Source organism: Dendrobates tinctorius, unplaced genomic scaffold (genome assembly GCF_039654945.1).
Source record: "Dendrobates tinctorius isolate UK_male_01 unplaced genomic scaffold, ASM3965494v1 ptg000063l, whole genome shotgun sequence".
Lineage (NCBI taxonomy): Eukaryota > Metazoa > Chordata > Amphibia > Anura > Dendrobatidae > Dendrobates > Dendrobates tinctorius.
In genome coordinates this window covers 1,503,900-1,526,966 of record NW_027361731.1, presented here as the reverse complement: position 1 = coordinate 1,526,966, position 23,067 = coordinate 1,503,900, and the positions used below count along the sequence as shown (strand labels likewise).

The window sequence follows — 23,067 nt, the reverse complement described above, 5'->3', positions numbered from 1 at the left end:
GCACAGGAGCTCTTGCTGCGTCCGACCTCTCTGCAGGAATCCTCAGCTAGAGTGAGGACCCCTGCTCACAGCTCCGATTCCTAGGCAGGTGATGGCCAGGTCATCAGCAGGGCACAGAGCGGTCACAGCGTGACCGCAGCTGTGCCCTGTGGCTGGCGAGATCGCCGATCTAATCGATAGCGCCAACCACTTCCTGCAGGCCCTGCTGGGCCTGTCCTAGGCTCCGGCCTAGGATCAGTGCTATTACAGCACCGATCCAGGCCGGTACCGGCAGGGCACAGCGGCGATATTGCGCCGCTGTGCGCTGCGATTGGCGCGATCGATTAGATCGGCGATTGCGCCAATCTGGGGGCTTTTCTCCGGTGCCTGGCGTTGTCAGGCACCGGTCCTAGGATCGAGTACATCGGTACTCGATCCTAGCCTAGGATCCTGTTGTTTCAGCCAATCTGATTGGCTGAAACAAAGAGAAGCGCTGTGATTGGCTGTTCTGAATTGAACAGCCAATCACAGCTCAGAGAGGGGCGGGCCAGGGCGGAGACTGCCCGGGATGCCGAGGCCATCTATCCTGAGGTAAGATAGCGTCGGCATTTTAATGCGATCACCGCGACTTAAGTCGCGATGTCGCATTAAAGGGCATGACGTAATAATCCGTCCATGGGAATTAGGTCCAGGGTCACATGGACAGAACATTACGTCCATTGTAGGTAAGGGGTTAAATGTGAACACTCCTTGTTGGGAGTCCATCTGCTGTATTGGGTGTATTGAAAGACCTGTTGGTCCCTGTTCTACTATTTCTACTGTGGTGAAATTGATGCCAATTTGATGGTGTCTGCCAATAATTTTTGGAAACGTGAACACTCCTTGTAGGGTGTCCATCTGCTGTATTGGGTGTAGTGAAAGACCTGTTGGTCGCTATTAGACTATTTCTACTGTGGTGAAATTGATGCCACTTTTGTGGTGTAAGACACTCAATTCTTTAAATGTTAAACACTCCTTATAGGGTGTCCACCTGCTCTATTGGGTGAAGTGAAAGACCTGTTGGTCCCTATTCCACTATTTCTACTGTAGTGAAATTGATGCCACTATAGTGGTGTCTGCCAATAATTTTTGGAAATGTGAACACTCATGGTTGAATGTCCATCTGCTGTCTTAGGTGTAGTGAAAGACCTGTCGGTCCCTATTAGATTATTTTTACTGTGGTAAAATTGATGCCACTTCTGTGATGTAAGGCCCTTATTTCTTTAAATATGAACACTCCTTGTAGAGTGTCCATCTGCTCTATTGGGTGTAGTGAAAGACCTGTTGGTCCCTATTCCACTATTTCTACTGTGGTGAAATTGATGCCACTATGGTGGTGTCTGCCAATAATTTTTGGAAACGTGAACAATCTTTGTAGGGTGTCCATCTGCTGAATTGGGTGTAGTGAAAGGTCTGTCAGTCCCTAATCTACTATTTCTACTTTGGTGAAATTGATGCCACTTTGGTGGTGTCTGCCAATAAATTTGGCAATGTGTAGACTCCTGGTTGGGTCTCCTTCATGCATGTTGACTGTAGCAGTAGGCCTCTGAGACCGTCAGGCCTCCACTTCCTTGGACTCAACTACCCGTGTTACTATTCTGACATTGGTAATCTACAAAACAGATATTTTTGCCACCTGAGTGTGGCTCAGCATGAAAGCAGGTGACAGGCGTCGGGTTCCTGCCGCTGCACAGCAGGAGTCCCGAGCCTTGCATTCAGCAGTCTCCCATTCCTCTCCGGCCACAGAGGAGGCTGCTCAGACCAGCTCTGTGGGTTTGGTTGCTGCTGCCACCTCTGGTCCAGCTATAGCAACGCATGCTGGTCAGCAGCGAGCTACTCCAGGGACTAAGTCCTCCTTTCGGTCCACTGAGCATGCCCGTGGGACGATCTCTCATTGGTGATCGGAGGTCACATGCTCAGGTCCTTCTCCAGCTCGGATTGGACCATCAGAAAGGTCAGGAAGGTCCCAGAAGGATGCTGCTATAAAACGTTCGCATGGTCGCTCCGCCATGTGCTAATATAGAACAGGATTATAGACCATGTGGAGGGAGTGCTGTATGCATGTATGAATGTCTCAGGTGAATGACTCATTCTGAAACCCCTACCCTTGGTACGCATGTGTTGTGTAGCCTAGCCTGTTAGCGCCCAGGCTGAGGAGCAAGTCAGAGACTGGCAGCAACGCTAAGTGTTGCCTTGATCTTTACGCCACTGTGCACTTGGTCGACACTCCACGGTCGCCAGCGTCAATTAGTGGCGTCCGCAGTTGCGAAGCCGCACGCTTAGTAGGTCTAGAGGGACTCTGACCCTGTGTCCTTGGGACTGAGTTCTGTGACCTTTGTAGGGATTCGACTCGCTCAGGTGCAGCGGGAGACAATTATGAGGCAGGTTCTTCCCAAAGTTCATGCGGTTTATTGGCTTCATAAACCATAACTCAGCATATCACCAACATAGCCTCTAGCTTAGGCAAAAAGATCATAAAAGTCCGTGGCTTCAGACTCGGACCGAGAGTCTCTGCACATGCTGGGAGGTGTAGTCCTCCTCCTATATAACTAATACACCGGCCAGGGCAATGTCCCGAGCAGCGCTCTATCTGCAGCCGCAGACACAGGAAGGCTTCTCCTGCCTTAGCACACAGGCCACTCTCTGTAGTGTTCCACCTGGACACAGGGAAATCTGTCCACACTCTGACCGACTCCCTTGCACTCTCTCACATCTGCTAAAACACCTCAATTACATAGCCCTGTAACCACACCCACAGGTGATCACATGGCTATGACCTCACTAAAGGTTCTATTGCACACAGACACACACAGGCTTCCCTGACACACTGTAACAGAAATATCAGCAGTACCTCTGCTGATCAATACTCGAGCCTGAATCCCAATGCCACCCACCTTGAGACACATAATGGTCCTTTAGGACCCTGCTCCTGTTACCACTCTGAAAGTGCCTGTACACCTGTCCTGGGACACCAACACAGCGCCACCTAGCGGACATAGTGGTCACTACACCACACCTTATACTGAGCATTTACCTTGCTGAGCTCTGTGAGCTTTAACAGGCTCCGGCATTCATGATCAACGGTAGTGCGGCTCTGTGAAGCAACAGAGTTCGCCCCTGTACACACCGGGTGACGTTAACCCGCATGTGTCCTTCTATTATACCGCCATATAGCGTCCACCATTACTTAGCAGAAGTTTACCACCCCTGCACGGTGGACCCCGGGCTGCCAACCAGGGCTGTGGAGACGGAGTCGGAGTCGTGGAGTCGGAGTTGGAGTCGGTATAAAATGGACTGACTCTGACTCCTAAAATATATAATAAATTGGGTACAGTAGTTCAATGCAGAATGTGCTGAATATTTTTTCATAGGAATTTGGGAAAGTTATGAAATGTCCTATAAATGACTGTTCTATTCCTGATCTAAGGCTACATTCACACACAGCGTTTTTCCTGCGTTTTTTGAGGATACGTTTTTCAGCTGCAAAAGCAGATCAGCTTTTTAAAAAACCGCATCACCTGAAAGGTTTTTGAGCTCATAGATAATGTTTTCAATAGCAAAAGCAGATTAGAAATCTGCTCTATCTACTGTATATATCCATTTATCCATATCATATCTGTACCAAAAAGAATGAAAGCCGGGTAGCACACAGACTAACACTCCTTTTTTTTTAGTACCAGTCAGATACACCTCATAGCTGCCCAAAAGGACGCCCAGGACAGGCATTGCTCGTCTTCAGTAACACATCAACATCAATTGATAGTTGGAATAAATAGACTGCATTCATCACCACATCTTCTTAAGGTGCAGGCTTTATTTTCAAGTGTAGGGGTGTGAAGTATGAGGTTCTGCAGCAGCTGAGGTGTGCAGTAAGAAATTCTGCGGAACAGTATGAGGTTCTGCCCCCCCTAGGTTTGATCCTGGCTACGCCCATAGTGTGAATGTAGCCTGAGGATCTAGGCTTTATCTTAGCCGAGATAAGTCATAGTGTGTGTGTGTATATATATATATATATATATATATATATATATATATATATATATATATATATATATATATATATATACACATATACATACACAGTACAGACCAAAAGTTTGGACACACCTTCTCAATCAAAGCGTTTTCTTTATTTTCATGACTATGAAAACTGTAGATTCGCTCTAAAGGCATCAAAACTATGAATTAACACATGTGGAATTATATAATTAACAAAAAAGTGTGAAACAACTGAAAATACTGTATGTCTTATATTCTAGGTTCTTCAAAGTAGCCACCTTTTGCTTTGATTACTGCTTTGCACACTCTTGGCATTCTCTTGATGAGCTTCAAGAGGTAGTCACTGGAAATGGTTTTCACTTCACAGGTGTGCCCCGTCAGGTTTAATAAGTGGGATTTCTTGCCTTATAAATGGGGTTGGGACCATCAGTTGTGTTGTGCAGAAGTCTGGTGGATGCACAGCTGATAGTCCTACTGAATAGACTGTTAGAATTTGTATTATGGCAAGAAACAAGCAGCTAAGTAAAGAAAAATGAGTGGCCATCATTACTTTAAGAAATGAAGCTCAGTCAGTCTGAAAAATTGGGAAAACTTTGAAAGTGTCCCCAAGTGCATTGGCAGAAACCATCAAGCGCTACAAAGAAACTGGCTCACATGAGGACCGCCCCAGGAAAGAAAGACCAAGAGTCACCTCTGCTGCGGAGGATAAGTTCATCCTAGTCACCAGCCTCAGAAATCGCAGGTTAACAGCAGCTCAGATTAGAGACCAGGTCAATGCCACACAGAGTTCTAGCAGCAGACACATCTCTACAACAACTGCTAAGAGGAGACTTTGTGGAGCAGGCCTTCATGGTAAAATAGCTGCTAGGAAACCACTGCTAAGGACAGGCAACAAGCAGAAGAGACTTGTTTGGGCTAAAGAACACAAGGAATGGACATTAGACCAGTGGAAATCTGTGCTTTGGTCTGATGAGTCCAAATTTGAGATCTTTGGTTCCAACCACCATGTCTTTGTGCGACGCAGAAAAGGCGAACGGATGGACTCTACATGCCTGGTACCCACCGTGAAGCATGGAGGAGGAGGTGTGATGGTGTGGGGGTGCTTTGCTGGTGACACTCTTGGGGATTTATTCAAAATTGAAGGCATACTGAACCAGCATGGCTACCACAGCATCTTGCAGTGGCATGCTATTCCATCCGGTTTGTGTTTAGTTGGACCATCATTTATTTTTCAACAGGACAATGACCTCAAACACACCTCCAGGCTGTGTAAGGGCTATTTGACCAAGAAGGAGAGTGATGGGGTGCTACGCCAGATGACCTGGCCTTCACAGTCACCAGACCTGAACCCAATCGAGATGGTTTGGGGTGAGCTGGACCGCAGAGTGAAGGCAAAAGGGCCAACAAGTGCTAAGCATCTCTGGGAACTCCTTCAAGACTGTTGGAAGACCATTTCCAGTGACTACCTCTTGAAGCTCATCAAGAGAATGCCAAGAGTGTGCAAAGCAGTAATCAAAGCAAAAGGTGGCTACTTTGAAGAACCTAGAATATAAGACATATTTTCAGTTGTTTCACACTTTTTTGTTAATTATATAATTCCACATGTTAATTCATGGTTTTGATGCCTTCAGAGTGAATCTACAATTTTCATAGTCATGAAAATAAAAAAAACTCTTTGAATGAGAAGGTGTGTCCAAACTTTGGTCTGTACCGTATGTATGTAATCGATATTACACAGTGTATTACATATTTACAATTTATTACAGTTTTTTGTGTTCTAAAGTTGGATTCCAATAAATATATATTATGTTCTATCTAAATATCTTGATTATTGTATAATAGAAATGATTAAATGTCTGATGTTCACATTGTACTACAATAAATTTTTCACTTAAATATAAGCAATATATGTGGGAGTCGGAGTCGGTGTAAGGGAAATTGAGGAGTCGGAGTCGCAGGTTTGGGTTACCGACTCCACAGCCCTGCTGCCAACGCACCTTATTGCCATCTTTTATTATTTGGTGCGTCCTGCCAGCCCTAACATTATATTAGCGCCAGGGTCTGGCTAGTAATGGCGAACGAAGAGTGATTGCAGCGGTACATCCAGCAGCTGGAGGGTAGGTTGGCGGCTCTTTAGTGAAAAACCTCAGCCGTGGATGTTACCGCAATAGCTGTTCAGGCTGCTAGCACGGCTGCAGCTACTTTGTCCACTGCCACCCCTGTTCCGACATTATCCGGCTTCCCGCTGCCAGATAAATTTTCTGGTGATAGTAAGGCATGTAGGGGATTTCTGAGCCAGTGTGCAATACATCTTGAGCTCCTGGATGCATGTTTTCCCTCAGAGCGGGCTAAGGTGGGGTTCATTATATCCCTCCTGTCGGACAGGGCATTGGAGTGGGCCACGCCACTATGGGAGCGCGACGATTATGTGGTGCAGAGTGCTCCGCGGTTCTTGAGCACTCTGAAACAGGTCTTTTTAGGACCTCGGGTCACCCATGATACGGCGCTCCAACTGCTGGCATCGACACAGGGCTCGTCCATGGTCAGTCATTTTGCCATCCACTTCCGGACTCTAGCGTCTCAGCTGGAGTGGCCGGATAAAGCCCTCATTCCTGTATTTTGGAGGGGGCTGGCTGACTATGTGAAGGACTCCTTGGCCACTAGGGAGATTCCCGCCACACTGGAGGAGTTAATAGCAATATCAATTCGCATTGACCTTTGCTTTAACGAGTGAAGGTTGGAGTGAGCCCAGTGTAGGCAGAGGTTTCGACTGGCACCCACCTTCGCCAAACCTCTGGAACCTCCGGTCCAGGTGTTTGAGCCACAGGAGGCTATGGAGATGTCTCGAGCGGGATCCAAGTTCCGGACCACTCGAGCACGCATGGTCTGTCATGTCTGCCGGCAGTCAAGACATCTCGCCTCCAGATGTCCTCAGCAACTGGAAGAGCACCACCGTTTGGTTCCTTGGGAGCTAGTTCACTAAACGCAGCGGTGTCTTCTTCTAAGTTGATCTTTAAGGGGACAGTTTCTATTGGCTTATCCACCCATGTGGTACAGCTTTGCGTGGATTCCAGGGCAGAGGGCAAATTTCATGTCTTCTGCCTTCGCCCTACAGCATGCAATTCCACTAGTTATGCTCGCCAAGCCAGTGACCATACGGGTGATAAATGGGTCGACACTACCATCACAGATAACACATCAGACCATCCCTTTTACATTATCCATGTCTCCTTCCCATCAGGAGATCATCTCCCTGCTAGTCATTCCCGAAGGAATTGATGAGGTCCTCTTAGGGATGCCGTGGCTACGTTATCACTCCCCTCATATAGAGTGGTCCTCAGGGAGAATTCTGGGATGGAGTAAATCCTGTGTTGGTAGATGCCACAGTGAGCGCGTCCAGGTTGCTACCATTGAGGTACCCGCGGATCTTTCCTCTCTTCCCAAACACACTTGGTCCTATGCGGACATGTTCTCCAAGAAGGCAGCGGAGACCCTTCCGCCTCATCGCCCCTATGACTGCCCTAACGACCTCTTGCCTGGTGCTGAGCCTCCCTGGGGTCGAGTTTATCCTCTCTCTCCCAGACAGAGGCAATGTCGCAGTACATCCGAGAGAATTTGGCAAGAGGCTTTATTAGGAAGTCAGTGTCACCTTCAGGGGCAGGGTTTTTCCTTTGTGCAGAAGAACGGAGAACTACGTCCATGCATTGAATACAGGGGTCTTAACGCCATCACCGTTAAGAACAAATACCCTCTGCCCCTGATATCGGAGCTTTTTGATAGGTTGCGGGGAGCGAGGGTTTTTACTAACCTAGACCTGCGGGGTGCTTACAACCTGATTCGCATCCGTGAGAGGGACGAATGGAAGACGGCATTTAACACCAGGGATGGGCACTATGAATACCCGGTGATGCCCTTCGGGCTCTGTAATGTTCCTGCCGTCTTCCAAGACTTTGTGAACGACATCTTCCGGGATATGCTCACCACCTCGGTTGTAGTCTATCTGGATGATATCCTCATCTACTCTCCAGATATAGACTCCCACCGGAGAGATGTTTGACCTCCTATGGGCAAACTCGCTGTACGCCAAGTTGGAGAAGTGTGTGTTTAAGCAGGAGTCCTTGCCTTTCCTGGGCTATATGATCTCCGCCCAGGGATTGGCCATGGATCCTGCCCAACTACAGGCGGTGATGGATTGGCAGGAGCCTCATTCCCTCAAAGTGGTGCAGCGTTTTATGGGATTTATCAACTACTATCAACAATTCATTCCCCATTTCTTGACTTTGGTAGCTCCCTTGGTAGCTCTCACCAAGAAGGGAGCGAATCCTAAATTGTGGTCGGAGGAGGTCTCCAAGGCCATCCTCTCCATCAAGTCTCACTTCGCTAGCGCTCCCATTTTACATCGCCCCGATGTGGATAAACCATTTATTTTAGAGGTGGATGCCTCGTCCGTCGGTGCTGGAGCAGTCCTGTTCCAAAAGGATACTCAAGGTCGGAAGCATCCTTGCTTCTTTTCCAAGACCTTCTCACCGGCGGAGAGGAACTATTTCATCGGGGACAGAGAGTTGCTAGCCATGAAGTTGGCCTTTTCTGAATGGAGACACCTCCTGGAGGGGCTCTCTATCCCTTCCAAGTCTACACTGACCATAAAAATAGGTATTAGACCTACCGGTAATGAGGTTTCCAGGAGTCAACCCTGACAGCACCATGGAGGACGTCCCCCTCCTCCTTACAGGGACAGGAAAAGCACACGAGAGGTTAAAAGGTCATGTCCCACCCCCTCTCCCTCAGTGATTTAACAAGTACCACAACGTGGATAATGCAAGTTACACTTTAATGAAACAATCATATTACAGCATATGACAAGAAATAATCATAAGATAACAAATAGGGAGGGAACTACCCGTGCTGTCAGGATGGACTCCTGGAAACATCATTACCGGTAGGTCTAATACCTATTTTCCAGGACGTCCACCTGACAGCACCATGGAGAGTACCAAAGTACCTCCTCAGGGTGGGATTACTGCCTGGAGAACTTTTCTCCCAAATGCGGTCTGCTGACCAGATAACACATCAAGCTTATAGTGCTTACAGAATGTATTAAGATTGGCCCAGGTTGCTGCTCTACAGATTTGATCGACCGAGGCCCCCGCCCGTTTGGCCCATGAGGCCGATACTGCCCTCGTAAAGTGGACCTTTACGGAATTTGGCGGACTGGCACCTTCGGCTTGGTATGCGTCAGATTACTGAGGTAATCCATCGTGCGATGGACGCCTTAGAGGCTTTTTCCCCTTATTTTTACCCCCAAAAAGGATGAACAGATTTGGGTCAATGCGCCAACTATTGGTGGCCTTAAGATAGTCTAGGACTGCGCGCCTCACATCCAGTGAGTGAAGACGCTCTTCCTTTTTATTACGGGGATTATCACAGAAAGATGGTAACACTATCTCCTGGTTTATATTTTTAGAAGAGGCTACCTTTGGGATAAATGCTGGGACCAATCTTAAGATTATACAGTCGTCTTTTATCTGGAGATATGGGTCCTTAGTGGACAGGGCATGGATCTCCCCTATTCTTTTGGCCGTAGTAATGGCTACCAGGAAGGCCGTCTTACGAGTAAGAGATTGTTATTTTCTCGCTGGCGGCGTAGGGGTCTGTACAGAGAAACCTGAGTACCAGGCCCAGGTCCCAAGGCGGGGTGAGCTGCCTAATCGTGGGGCGCAGGCGCTGCGTGGCTCTTATGAATCTTATTACCCAGGGATGGGAAGCTAACTGGTAATCGAAGAAGGCACTCAAGGCCAAAATCTGGACTTTTAGAGTGCTGGGCTTAAGGCCTTTATTAAACCCTGACTGCAAAAAGTTTAGTATGCTAGGGAGGTCAGGGGTGCCTGCCACGAGATCGGACCTGCCACCCTCTAGACAGAATCTTTTCCATATCTTTCGATAGATTGCGGATGTCACCGATTTCCTACTGGCCTGTAGGGTGGATATGACCTGATCCGACAACCCCTTTGCCTTCAGGATGTCCCTTTCAGGATCCAAGCCGATAGGTGGAGTCTTGCTGCGTTCGGGTGGTGGATCGGGCCCTGGTGAATGATGTCCACAGGGGTAGTTCGACTGGATTTCCTACTGCCATGGCTCCTAGCAGGGAAAACCAGCTTCTCCTCGGCCAGTATGGGACGATCAACATCACTCTTGCGTGGTCCTCTCGTATCTTCCTGAGCACTGCCGGTATGAGAGCCAGCGGTGGGAACGCATAAGAGAGGGGTTCTCCCCAAGTCTGGCTCAGGGCGTCTACGGCCTCCGGATGGTCTGCCGGATTCAAGGAGTAGAATCTGGGAACCTTTGCGTTCTTTCGGCGTGCGAATAGATCTATACTGGGGGTCCCCCAACGCTGACAGAGATGGTTGAAGATTTCGCCGTTCAGTTCCCACTCTGTCGGGTGGATCTGTTGTCTGCTCAAGTAGTCTGCTTCTTCGTTCTTGGAACCTTCTAAGTGCACCGGTTACTGATCGGACTGTTCGTTCTGTCCAAGCGAATATTCTTCCTGCCAGGGCCTGCAGTGGTTGATGTCTGGGCCCTCCCTGGTGCTTCAGGAATGCCACTGCCGTTACATTGTCGGATATTATGCGAACGTGACGCTTCCTTAGTACCGCCTGGTTTCGCCGCAGCGCTTCCCAGACCGCGTAGAGTTCTCTGAAATTGGAGAATCTGGTCCTGATGTCTACTGGCCATCTTCCCTGGAAGATCTTCCCTTCTATGTGGGCTCCCCATCCCCACGTACTGGCGTCTGTGGTGACTATCACGTATGGAGAGGTAATCCATAGTACGCCCACCTGAAGGTTTCTGGGCTGTGTCCACCACCACAAGGACTCTTTCACCCGTTCTGGCAGCCCTAGGGGTTTGTCGAGCGACGTCTGCCTTCTGTCCCACTTTGCGAGGATCTCCCTCTGTAATGATCTCGAGTGGAACTGCGCCCATCGGACACATGGGATGCAGGCCGTCATGAGGCCCAAAACTTCCATTGCCTCTCTTATGGAGACTTGCCGCTCCAACAGGTCTCCGACCCTGGCCTGAATAGTTTTCTGCTTCCTCTCGGGTAGCCGGGATATTCTGCTGGCCGAGTCTAGAAGGACTCCGAGGAATACTTTCTTTGTCTCTGGCCTGAGGTCCGACTTCGTCCAATTGATCACCCAGCCAAGGGACTCCATTACGATCATTGCTCTGTTTCTGTCTCGAATGAGCGCTTCTTCTGACCTTGCCACCAGTAGGAAGTCGTCTAGATATGGAATGATCACGATACCTTGATCCCTCAGGTAGGCTACCATCTCCACCACCAGCTTTGTAAAGATTCTGGGAGCTGAAGCTAACCCAAATGGAAGGCACTGAAACTGGAAGTGGCAGGTCCGGGCTGGTAAACTGACCGCAAACCTTAGTAGCCTCTGGGATGAGGGATGGATAGGGACCTGATAGTATGCCTTCTTTAGGTCTAGGGTGCACATAACTGCGTCCCTGTCTATTAGGAGTATTGCGGATCGGATTGATTCCATCCGGAATCTCTTGTACCTGACCCAGGCATTTAGTGGTTTCAGGTTTATGATGGTACGGGCCTCGCCGGATGGTTTTGCGATCGAGAACAGGGAAGAGTAATGCCCTCTTCCTCTTTCTGTCGGGGGAACTGGTACTATAACTTTTGAGTTGACCATGTCCTGAAGATCCGTCCACATTGCGGAGTCCAACAGGACAACGGTGGGGGCAACATATCTGTCGGGGGGAGGAGAGTAGAGCTCTATACTGTAGCCCTCCGTGATGGTTCTGAGGACCCACTGATTGTGGGTGATTCGGGACCAGTTTGCTGCGAAGTGGCGCAGTCTCCCCCCAATACCTATGGCGTCATTGCCTCCTAGATCTGGATGTTGATGTGAACAGGGAACCCTTGTTCCTCCCACCCTGGCTGTAGGAGCTCCTATAGGAGCCTCTATTGGACCTAGCCTGACCCCTGAAGTCCGTCTGTCTCCTAGAGAAGGAGCCTCTCCGAAAGGACTGGGGCCGCTTGGGTTTTTCCTCTGGGAACCCTTTATTTTTATCGGACACTTGCTTTAAAATGTTATCTAGGGCTGGACCAAATACCCTCAGGCGCGAGAAGGGGACAGCACATAGCTTTGTTTTAGAGGCATTATCTCCCGACCAGGATTTAAGCCAGACTGCTCTTCGGGCTGCATTAGAGAGGGAGTTGTTTCTGGCTGCAAACCTCACTGACTCCGCCGACGTATCCGATAGGACCGCCGTGGCAGATTTCATAAGGGGAAGTGATGCTAGGATCTCTGATCTAGGGGTCTTGTTGGTTAGGTGCTCCTCCAACTGCCCCATCCACAAAAACATAGACCTGGCCACCGAGGTGGCTGCTATGTTGGCCCTAATAAGAGCCGCCGACATCTCCCATGTTCTTTTTAACAAGACGTCCGCCTTCCTATCCATCGGGTATCTGAGACTTGACGAGTCCTCAAATGGGATGGCCGTCTTCATGGTAACCTTGGCTACTGGAATGTCTATTTTAGGGACTTCGTCCCATGCCCGTGTTTCCTCTGGATCAAAAGGCAGTCTATTCTTAAAGTCTCGGGAGTCCTCCTGGACCATCGTCTTGATGTGCTCACTTACGGGGAACACGACCTGTCTCCGAGCCACCAGTCCTCCAAACATTAAGTCCTGTCTGGACTGCGGTTTAGGAATTTCCTCCATTTGCATAGTATTTCTGACTGCTTGGACCAACTCGTCCGTGTCCTCCAGTCTGAACAGGTACTTCCTGCCCTGGTCCTGTCTATCCCCCGGGATCTCGCCTTCTTCCTCCTGATCTGAATCACGGAAGTCGGACTCCTCGCTAGAGCTTGCTTCCGAAACTGGATCTGCTTCCCACCTTGGGCGCTTGCGGCTCGGCCCTGGGCTGGGGGACTGATGTCGTGCGAGGCTGGTTCTAGAGGCCTGGACTTACTCCCTTATCAATGATCTCATCTCGGAAAGGAGGGATGGTTGTTCCTCTGAATTAAGATATAAATCCAGCTCACCAGACAGGACATTCCAGCATCGGAGCACGAGACCGCCGTGTCCAAGCGTTCAACAGAGTAATAAAGATAAATGTCCAGCTCCACGATGTAGTGAAAAAAGGTTCTTTATTCACTCAATCCATGCAAGTGAGGTTAAAAGCCAGCAAAGGTAGCAGAGCTTGCGGTGGAATAATTAAAATGAGACACATTACAAACACATTTAAAAGATAAAAAGAGGGAAAGGAAAACCATACCCTCTTTTTAACAAAATATCACAATTAATTGTAACAATTTTAAGTCATTCGAAAAATACAATATTAACATCATAATTTTATATCATATTTCATCTTTTGATTCTTGCTTTTTCTTGTTGTTATTCATGGTATGAAGCAAATATCTTGAAAAGGGAGATAAGCACACAATTATTTCAATCATATGCATGCCGAAATTTACACTGAATAAAAATAGTGAAAGTTAGTCAAAGCATATATGAGAGGCATGATAAGCATTAAATTACAACTTTTTATAACAAAATAATTTTTTTCTGTTTTTTATTTTTTACTTCTGCACCTGATTTTTAATTGCTCTTATTATTCTCTGACACATAAATGTGCAAGTTAAAGCCATTTATAACCGCTAAATTTAGTTGCGATTTCTACACACATATAAGCAGATTGTTTTTCTGCACATATACATATGCAAAGAGTGCGATCGAATTTCCATCATTACTCTTCAGTGCACAAGCATACATATATGCAGAAACTACAGCTGTTCATCACAGAAAAAATTCCTGTTAGTTGCAGTTTTCTTTAATATATTTACGAGCACACAAGTGCACCTAAAGAGAAACATGATTCTCTCTTATATAAATGCAATTAGGAAAAAATGGGATCAAAATTCCTTGCCATTTCCTCCAATATACAATTATGTAAATTAAGGCGGTTCTAAAAAGCCAGATTTTATTGATATAATTTTTTCTATAAATATGCACATGCACCTAAGAAAAATATAATTTTTTTTATATAAATATTTATGATCAAAGAGGAGCTTAGAATCATAGAATCGTAGAGTTGGAAGGGACCTCCTGGGCCATCTGGTCCAACCCCCTGCTCAAAGCAGGATTCGCTAAATCATCCCAGTCAGATGTCTGTTCAGCCTCTGTTTGAAGACTTCCATTGAAGGAGAACTCACCACTTCTCGTGGCAGCTTGTTCCACTCATTGATCACTCTGTCAAAAAGTTTTTTCTAATATCTAATCTGTGTCTCCTCCCATTCAGTTTCATCCCATTGCTTCTAGTCTTTCCTTGTGCAAATGAGAATAAAGTTGATCCTTCTACAATGTGACAGCCCTTTAGATATTTGTAGACAGCTATTAAGTCTCCTCTCAGTCTTCTCTTCTGCAAACTAAGCATTCCCAAATCCTGCAACCTTTCCTCATAAGACAGGGTTTGCAGACCGGTCACCATTCTGGTCGCCCTTTTCTGAACTTGCTCCAGTTTGTTGATGTCTTTTTTAAAATGTGGTGCCCAAAACTGGACACGATATTCCAGGTGAGGTCTGACCAAAGATGAGTAGAGGGAAATAATGACTTAACGTGATCTAGACTGTATGCTTCTGTTAATACATCCTAGAATTGCATTTGCCTTTTTTGCTGCTGCATCACACTGTTGACTCATATTCAGTCTGTGATCTATTAGTATACCCAAGTCTTTTTCACATGTGCTGTTGCTGAGCCCTATTCCTCCCATTCTGTATATGCTTTTTTCATTTTTATTGCCCAGATGTAGTACTTTGCATTTTTCCCTGTTAAAAACCATTCTGTTAGTTGCTGCCCACTTCTCCAGTTTATTTATATCTTTTTGAATCCTCTCTCTCTCTTCTCTAGTATTAGCTATCCCTCCTAGCTTTGTGTCATCAGCAAATTTAATCAGTTTACTCTCAATTCCTTCATCTAAATCGTTGATAAAGATGTTGAACAATACAGGGCCCAGGACAGAGCCCTGTGGTACCCCACTTGAGACATTCTTCCAACTGGATGTGCAGCCATTTACGACCACTCTTTGGGTCCGATCACTAAGCCAGTTATGAATCCACCTAACAGTTGCCTTGTCCATTCCATACTTAGTCATTTTTTCAATAAGGATTGTATGAGATACTTTGTCAAATACTTTGCTGAAGTCAAGATATACTATATCTACAGCATTTCCTTGATCCACCCAATCAGTGATTCCTTCATAGAAGGAAATTAAGTTAGTCTGACATGACTTATTAGTTACAAACCCATGCTGACTCTGTTTAATCACTTCATTCTTATCCAGGTACTGACATACATGTTGTTTAATAATTTGTTCAAAGATCTTTCCTGGTATAGAAGTCAGACTCACCGGCCTATAGTTGCCTGGGTCCACCTTCTTCCCCTTTTTGAAGATAGGAACAACATTTGCTCTTCTCCAGTCTTCTGGGACTTCTCCTGTTCTCCAAGAATTTTCAAAGATTATGGAGAGGGGTTCAAAAATTTCTTCTGCTATCTCCTTCAGTACTCTGGGGTGTAATTCATCTGGACCTGGAGACTTGAATTCATTTAGGTTAGCTAAGTGTTTCCTCACTATCTTTCTGTTTATAGATATCCTGGATTCTTCTATTCCCTTAATAGGACAGTGAAGAACAGTTGATGTTACATTTCCTTTCTGAGAGAAAACAGATGCAAAATACGAATTTAAAAGTTCGGCCTTCTCAACATCCTGTCTTACCATTTCATCATTTTCATCCTGTAAAAATCCTATAGCATCTTTGACTTTTCTTTTACTTTTGACATATCCCCAAAATCCTTTATTATTGCTTTTGACATCTCTTGCAAGCCTCAATTCATTGTCAGCTTTAGATAATCTGATTTGTGCCCTGCAGGTTCTGCAGACAGCATTATATTCTTCTTTAGATATGCCTCCCTCTTTCCATTTTATAAACATTTTTTTTCTTCCTTTTTAGCATGTGTTTAAGTTCTGTGTTCATCCATCCTGGCTTCCTTAAATGCTTCCTATTCTTCCCTCTTTTCGGAATTGTTAACAATTGTGCTTTGAGAATTTAATTTTTCAAGATTTCCCATCCTTCCTGGACATTTTTGTCTTTAAGGATATCCAGCCATTGGATCCCTCCAATTCTCTTTCTGAATCCCTTAAAATCTGCCTTTCTGAAATCTAACCTTGATGTCTGAGTCTTCACAGGTCTTCCTCGTCTAGTTATCCAAAATTCTAAAATAGCATGGTCGCTACCTCCTAGGGTCCCAGCCACTTTTACCTCCTCAACCATTTCCTCCCTGTTTATAAGGATTAGATCCAAGGTAGCAGTTCCCCTTGTTTTCTCCCCTACCTTTTGGAAGATAAAGTTGTCAGCAAGAGAGGATAAGAATTTCCTTGACCTGTTAGTTTTGCCTGAGAGAGATTCCCAACAAATGTCTGGATAGTTGAAATCTCCCATGACAACTATGTCATATTTTTTGGAGAACTTGGCCATTTGATGGATAAAGAGTTCATCCATATCTTCAGCTTGCACAGGCGGCCTGTAGTAAATGCCTACAATGGTGTCCTTTCCATTGTTTTGTCCTTGTACTCTTACCCAAACAGTTTCCACAGAACTCCCAGCTTAATCAGATTCTTTTTATTGGCCTGCGACATGAAAATGTGCTAATTGTCGCTGTTCACAATAAAATTCTCCTAGTTGCGATTTTTATCTTTATTAATGCATGTGGTTTAGGAAAAAGACATAACTTTTGAGAGAGTCCATGAGCAGATTTCTCAAATTTTCACGCAATACCAAAGTATGCAGATTCCAAATGCTCATAACAGCAGAAACCTGTTCGCTTTAATCTCCCCCCATATACATATCGCAAGTTGAACAGCGATTCTCAATGGATGTACAGAACATAACAAAACTGTGCACGTCCTGTGATTTTCTTGTGCACATGCATACAACTTAGGAAAAAAAAAAAAATTTTTTATATTTTTTTAGATTTATGTCGCAAAATGAAATGCAATTCCTAATGTGAAGACACAATAAGAGCTGCACATGTCCCACATCTTTTATACAAATATTTGAAATTTTGAGAGAGACATAATTCTTCCATATAATATACTGAAAAATGAGTGCACGTGCATATACGGGAAAAATGCAGCCAAAGACTGCACACATCCTTCTATTTCTCATGTATATACAAACAATTTTAAAAGGAACACAATTTTTTCACATATATATATATATATATATATATATATATATATATATATATATATATATACACACACACATATTTATCATGGAAAGTATAAATACCGTACATTTCCTTTATCTTTACTCAATCTGTACATATGCAAATTGTAGCTAGTTGCAACACCAAAATTTTATTCATTATATTTTCAACCTTTATGAATGTAAAATAGACTGAAATGCAGTCCATATTGAACAAAGAAAACGCAGTAAAACTGCGCATATCCTACACTCATTAAGATGCCTCTAGAACGACGACTAATTTAATAGAAGAGCATGATGTCTCTTCTCTTGCTTAGGCCCCTTGGTATACTAGTGTTCAGCTTGAACATCCACCATGCCTCCCTATTTCTGAGCACACGTTCTAAATCGCCACCTCTAAATCGATTGTGAATTCTTTCAATCCCATATACTTTCAGTGATCTGCTTCCCACCTTGGGCGCTTGCGGCTCGGCCCTGGGCTGGGCGACTGATGTCGTGCGAGGCTGGTTCTAGAGGCCTGGACTTACTCCCTTATCAATGATCTCATCTCGGAAAGGAGGGATGGTTGTTCCTCGCCTATGACCCTAGAGGTACAGGGCCCGCATAGGGTCTTGTTATAGGTGTCTGGCAGCTTTACCCTGCATACGGGGCATCGGACAGACTTGGAGGTGGCTTTAGCCGGGTCCTTCACCCCAGAGGGGGATTCTGCTGGGGTTCCCTGATCCTAATAATACAAGATGGGATAACCGTCTCAGTCCCGGGCTACGGAAATGGGTGTGGGGAGGGTGGTCTGCACCAGGCGCACTTACCCCTCCACCTGCCGGAGCGTTTCCTTCCATCCTGCGCGATCTGTGCTTCCAGAGCGATGTGGGCCTCTGGAGCGCGCACTGGAATTCAAACCTGGTGTGCGACGTCACCGGACATGATGCGGAACTCTCGCAATAGGCCGCCTCCTTCCACTTCCTGCCCGGGCTGCGCCCGACCGCGCTGATCTGCCACCGGTGCCCGCTCGGCCAGCCGCCTGCGGGGAGCCGACCTCCGCCTGCTATGGCGGACTGCTGGAGCCGCAGCCTGCGCCGACCGCACTGTTTCTCTGTCGGTGCCCGCCCGGCCAGCCGCCTACGGGGAGCCGACCTTCGCCTGCTATGGCGGTGTATTCCTGGAGCCGAGAGCCTCCCACTGGGAAGAACGGCTCCCTCCAGGAGCGTTGTCCTGCTCCTGGCCTTTGGAGCAGAGGGACTCCCCCTCGGGGAGTTTCGGCCCTGGGACCTCTTGACAGGGGAAGGATTGGACTGACCGCACGATCCCCTGAGCCCCTCCGGTAAGTTCACAGCGGTCTCTCGTGTGTCCCTCCGTGCAGGAACAGGAAAACACTGAGGGAGAGGGGGTGGGACATGACCTTTTAACCTCTCGTGTGCTTTTCCTGTCCCTGTAAGGAGGAGGGGGGACGTCCTCCATGGTGCTGTCAGGTGGACGTCCTGGAAAATTTAGTTTATTTACAAACTGCCCAGCGGCTAAATTCTCGCCAGGCTAGATGGTCCCTGTTTTTCTCCCGATTCCATTTCACCCTCCATTTTCTTTCCTAGGAGAAGAACATTCGGGCCGACGCTCTCTCCCGCTCCGTAGTGTCATTGGAGGAGGAGCCTCGGTTAATTGTCCCTTCAGAGAGCCTGAGAACTGTGGCTCCGGTTGCCGTTGAGTCTGTACCCCCGGGCAAGACTTTTGTCCCTGCCCGTTTGTGTCCGGAGGTCCTCTCTTGGGCTCACGCGTCCAGGGTGGGTGGACACTTTGGTACTAAGTGGACAGTGTTGAGCTTTTGGCGAGGTCGTACTGGTGGTCGCATATGGCCCATGACATCAGAGACTATATTCAGGCGTGCGTCTCCTGCGCCAAGAATAAGTCTTCCCGGCAACGACCCGCTGGGTTACTTTTCTCCTTACCAGTGGTGGAGAGACCCTGGGAGATGGTTGGCATGGACTTTGTGGCGGGTCTACCCAAGTCCAGTGGCAGCACAGTTATTTGGGTCGTTACCGACCATTTTTCTAAAATGGTGCACTTGGTGCCTCTCTCTCGGCTACCTTCCTCACGAGGCCTAGCAGTGTTGTTCATTAAACACGCTTTTCGGTTACACGGCATGCCAGACAAGATTGTCAGTGACCGGAGTCCCCAGTTTGCGTCTCGGTTCTGGAGAGAGCTCTATTGCCTGCTCAGTATTGAGCTGAATCTCTCCTCGGCCTATCATCCCGAGACGAATGGGTTGGTAGAGAGGGCAAACCAGACCCTGGTCACATATCTCCGACATTTTGTCTCGGCCAGGCAGGATGACTGGGCATCCTTGTTGCCATGGGCAGAGTTCGCCTTGAACAACACTCTGGCCAATTCCACCGGCCAGACCCCATTCCTCCTTAACTATGGCCAACATCCTCGTGTCCCTGTGCCCATGCCCGTGTCATCCACTGACTCTAGGGTGGCAGACTGGGCGGTGGAGGCACGTGATATTTGGGACCGCACCCAGGATGCTATTCGGGCCTTTAAGGAGAGAATGAGGGTCTCCGCGGACGCACACACCGGAGTCCTGCTCCAACCTTCTCCCCTGGCGACTTAGTGTGGCTCTCCGCCCGTAACATTAGGCTGCGAGTCGAGTCCACTAAGTTCGCTACTCGCTACATTGGTCCCTTTAAGGTCCTCGAGCAGATCAGCCCTGTGGTCTATCAGCTGGCCCTTCCACCACACTTGGCTATAGCTGACAACTTCCACGTGTCCCTCTTTAAGCCGGTCCACATGTCCCGGTTCTCCGAGTCATCTGCCAGAACATCAGACCTGTCCTCAGACGAGTTTGAGGTTAATGCCATCGTGGGATGCAGGGTGGTACTTGGAAAAAAGTTTTATTTGGTGGTCTGGAAGTGTCATGGTCCAGAAGCTCGGACCTGGGAGCCAGTGGTGAACATCCACACTCCGCTTCTCATTGTGGCATTTGAGAGTAGCGAGGCTCAGAGAGGAGGGGACCCTAGGAGGGGGGGTAATGTTAGGCATCGGGTTCCTGCCGCTGCACAGCAGGAATCCCGAGCCTTGCATTCAGCAGTCTCCCATTCCTCTCAGGCCGCAGAGGAGGCTGCTGAGCAGACTCGTTGATCCCGGTGCTCTGCTCAGACCAGCTCTGTGGGTTTGGTTGCTGCTGCTGCCACCTCTGGTCCAGCTATAGCAACGCATGCTGGTCGGCAGCGAGCTACTCCAGGGACTAAGTCCTCCTTTCGGTCCACTGAGCATGCCCGTGGGACGATCTCTCATTGGAGGTCACATGCTCAGGTCCTTCTCCAGCTCGGATTGGACCATCAGAAAGGTCAGGAAGGTCCCAGAAGGATGCTGCTATAAAACGTTCGCATGGTCGCTCCGCCATGTGCTAATATAGAACAGGATTATAGACCATGAGGAGTGAGTGTTGTATGAATGTCTCTGGTGAATGACTCATTCTGAAACCCCTACCCTTGGTACGCATGTGTTGTGTAGCCTAGCCTGTTAGCGCCCAGGCTGAGGAGCAAGTCAGCGACTGGCAGCAACGCTAAGTGGTGCCTTGATCTGTACGCCACTGTGCACTTGGTCGACACTCCTTGGTTGCCAGCGTCAGTTAGTGGCGTCCGCAGTTGCGATGCCGCACGCTTAGTAGGTCTAGAGGGACTCTGACCCTGTGTCCTTGGGGCTTAGTTCTGTGACTTTATATTGAGTGTTTACCTTGCTGAGCTCTGTGAGCTTTAACAGACTCCGGCAGTCATGTTCAGCGGTAGTGCGGCACTGTGAAGCAACAGAGTCCGCCCCTGTACACACCGGGTGACGTTCACCCGCGTGTGCCCCTCTATTATACCGCCATATAGCGTCCGCCATTACTGAGCAGCAGTTTACCATCTCTGCACGGTGGACCCCGGGCTGTGAACGCACCTGATTACCATCTTTATTATTTGGTGCGTTCCGCCAGCCCTAACAGCAGGTAGAGGTGTTGCATGTGGTATCATGGCTCCCGTCAAATGGGGCCTACACCAATCCCTCCCCCACCTCGTCTTATTGTGACGGTCATTGGAAGCTGTGAATGCCGTCCCAGCCCCCGATATCTGATGCCTGGCTGATTGCTGCAGTTTGTACTGTGGGTGAATTGAGGCCACTTTCCTGCTGTCTGTCCCTCATTTGGGGCCGTTCTAAGGTGCTGTGCATGTGTTTATTTTTGCCTCCCATTGACCCTAATGGCGCTCGGTTATGTTCGGCGAATATTCGCCGAATTAGCAAATACTGCAAATATTGAAATATTCGCTAAGCTCTAGTCATGACATTGGGTCTAACCGAAACCGTCTGAGGGCCAAGAAAGGGGCCCTGTACTATGAGAACAATCCGCTTCCTCCCTTCCTGTCTTCCATAGTTGGGTCGTATGTATCTATTACAGGAAACAGAAGTAAAATGCAACGATTCTTATAAAGTGGCAACAACAACCCCAAAAGCGTCTCCGTGCTGAAGGGGTTAATGTCCCCCGCACTAAGTAATGGGGAATCTCCAGCACCTACCTCCACCCGCAGAGCCGCACTCCAGGTAAATGCTATAGACTGTATGGGCTCCTTCCTGGTGTGATGTCATTTCTGGGGGCGTGTCATACCGGGAGGGGGCGTGTCATACCGGGAGGGGGCGTGTTCTGACAGCAAAGGCAGGAAGAGAGGACGCCGTTACACACGTGTCTCTGCCGTCTGGTGCAGGGAGAGAAGCCTCCATTACACTCTGTCTCAGCTGTGTCTCTGGTGCCGGCGTCTGTGAGCAGTGTGGAGTGAGGTCAGTGACAGGCAGGAGGGATTAGTAAGTAACAGGTTGGTGTCTTCTTAGATGTTTGGTTGATGGGGGCTGATTCTTGGGGCTAACTAGTGGGATTTGGGGGCTTATCTGGGAGCTGTTGGGCTCCCGGAGGGGAGGGGGGTTAATGCATGCTTACGGGTCTATTTGGGGTCTGGGGGGTTAATTCACGCTTGTGGGGTCTTTGGGTAGGGGTTAATGCATGCTTATGGGGCCTTTTTAGGGTCCAGAGGGGTTAATGCTTACTTATGGGGTCTGCTTGGGCTCCCAGGGGGGTTAGTGCATGCTTGTGGGGTCTGGTGGGGGCTTGGGGTATAATTCACGCTTGTGGGGTCTGATTGTACTTCGGGGGGTACTAATGCATGCTTGTGGGGTCTGGTTGGGGCCGGGGGGTGGGGGGTTAATGCACACTTATAGGTCCGGGGGGTTAATGCACGCTTGTGGGGTCAATGCACGCTTGTGGGGTCAGGTTGTACTTGGGGGGAGGGGGGGTACTAATGCACGCTTGTGGGGTCTGTTTGGGGTGGGGGGGTTAATGCACGCTTGTGGGGTCTGTTTGGGGCAGGGGGGTTGGGGGGTTAATGCACGCTTGTGGGGTCTGTTTGGGGCGGGGGGGTTAATGCACGCTTGTGGGGTCTGTTTGGGGCGGGGGGGTTAATGCACGCTTGTGGGGTCTGTTTGGGGCGGGGGGGTTAATGCACGCTTGTGGGGTCTGTTTGGGGCGGGGGGGTTAATGCACGCTTGTGGGGTCTGTTTGGGGCGGGGGGGTTAATGCACGCTTGTGGGGTCTGTTTGGGGCGGGGGGGTTAATGCACGCTTGTGGGGTCTGTTTGGGGCGGGGGGGTTAATGCACGCTTGTGGGGTCTGTTTGGGGCGGGGGGGTTAATGCACGCTTGTGGGGTCTGTTTGGGGCGGGGGGGTTAATGCACGCTTGTGGGGTCTGTTT

The 23,067-nt window shown here is 48.2% G+C and overlaps 2 protein-coding genes across 2 annotated transcripts in view; one reads left to right on the top strand and one right to left on the bottom strand.

Moving 5' to 3' along the window:
- The window catches only part of LOC141094186 (uncharacterized), an 82,180-nt gene extending 60,230 nt beyond the window's left edge, over positions 1–21,950 (bottom strand). Inside the window, exon 1 of the mRNA XM_073579944.1 lies at positions 21,845–21,950. The gene's annotated coding sequence lies outside the window, so the exon portion shown is untranslated. The remainder of the gene's footprint in view (positions 1–21,844) is intronic.
- Positions 1–23,067, top strand: part of LOC141094169 (uncharacterized) — a 347,923-nt gene that overhangs the window by 182,747 nt on the left and 142,109 nt on the right. The gene's annotated exons all lie outside the window — the stretch shown is intronic.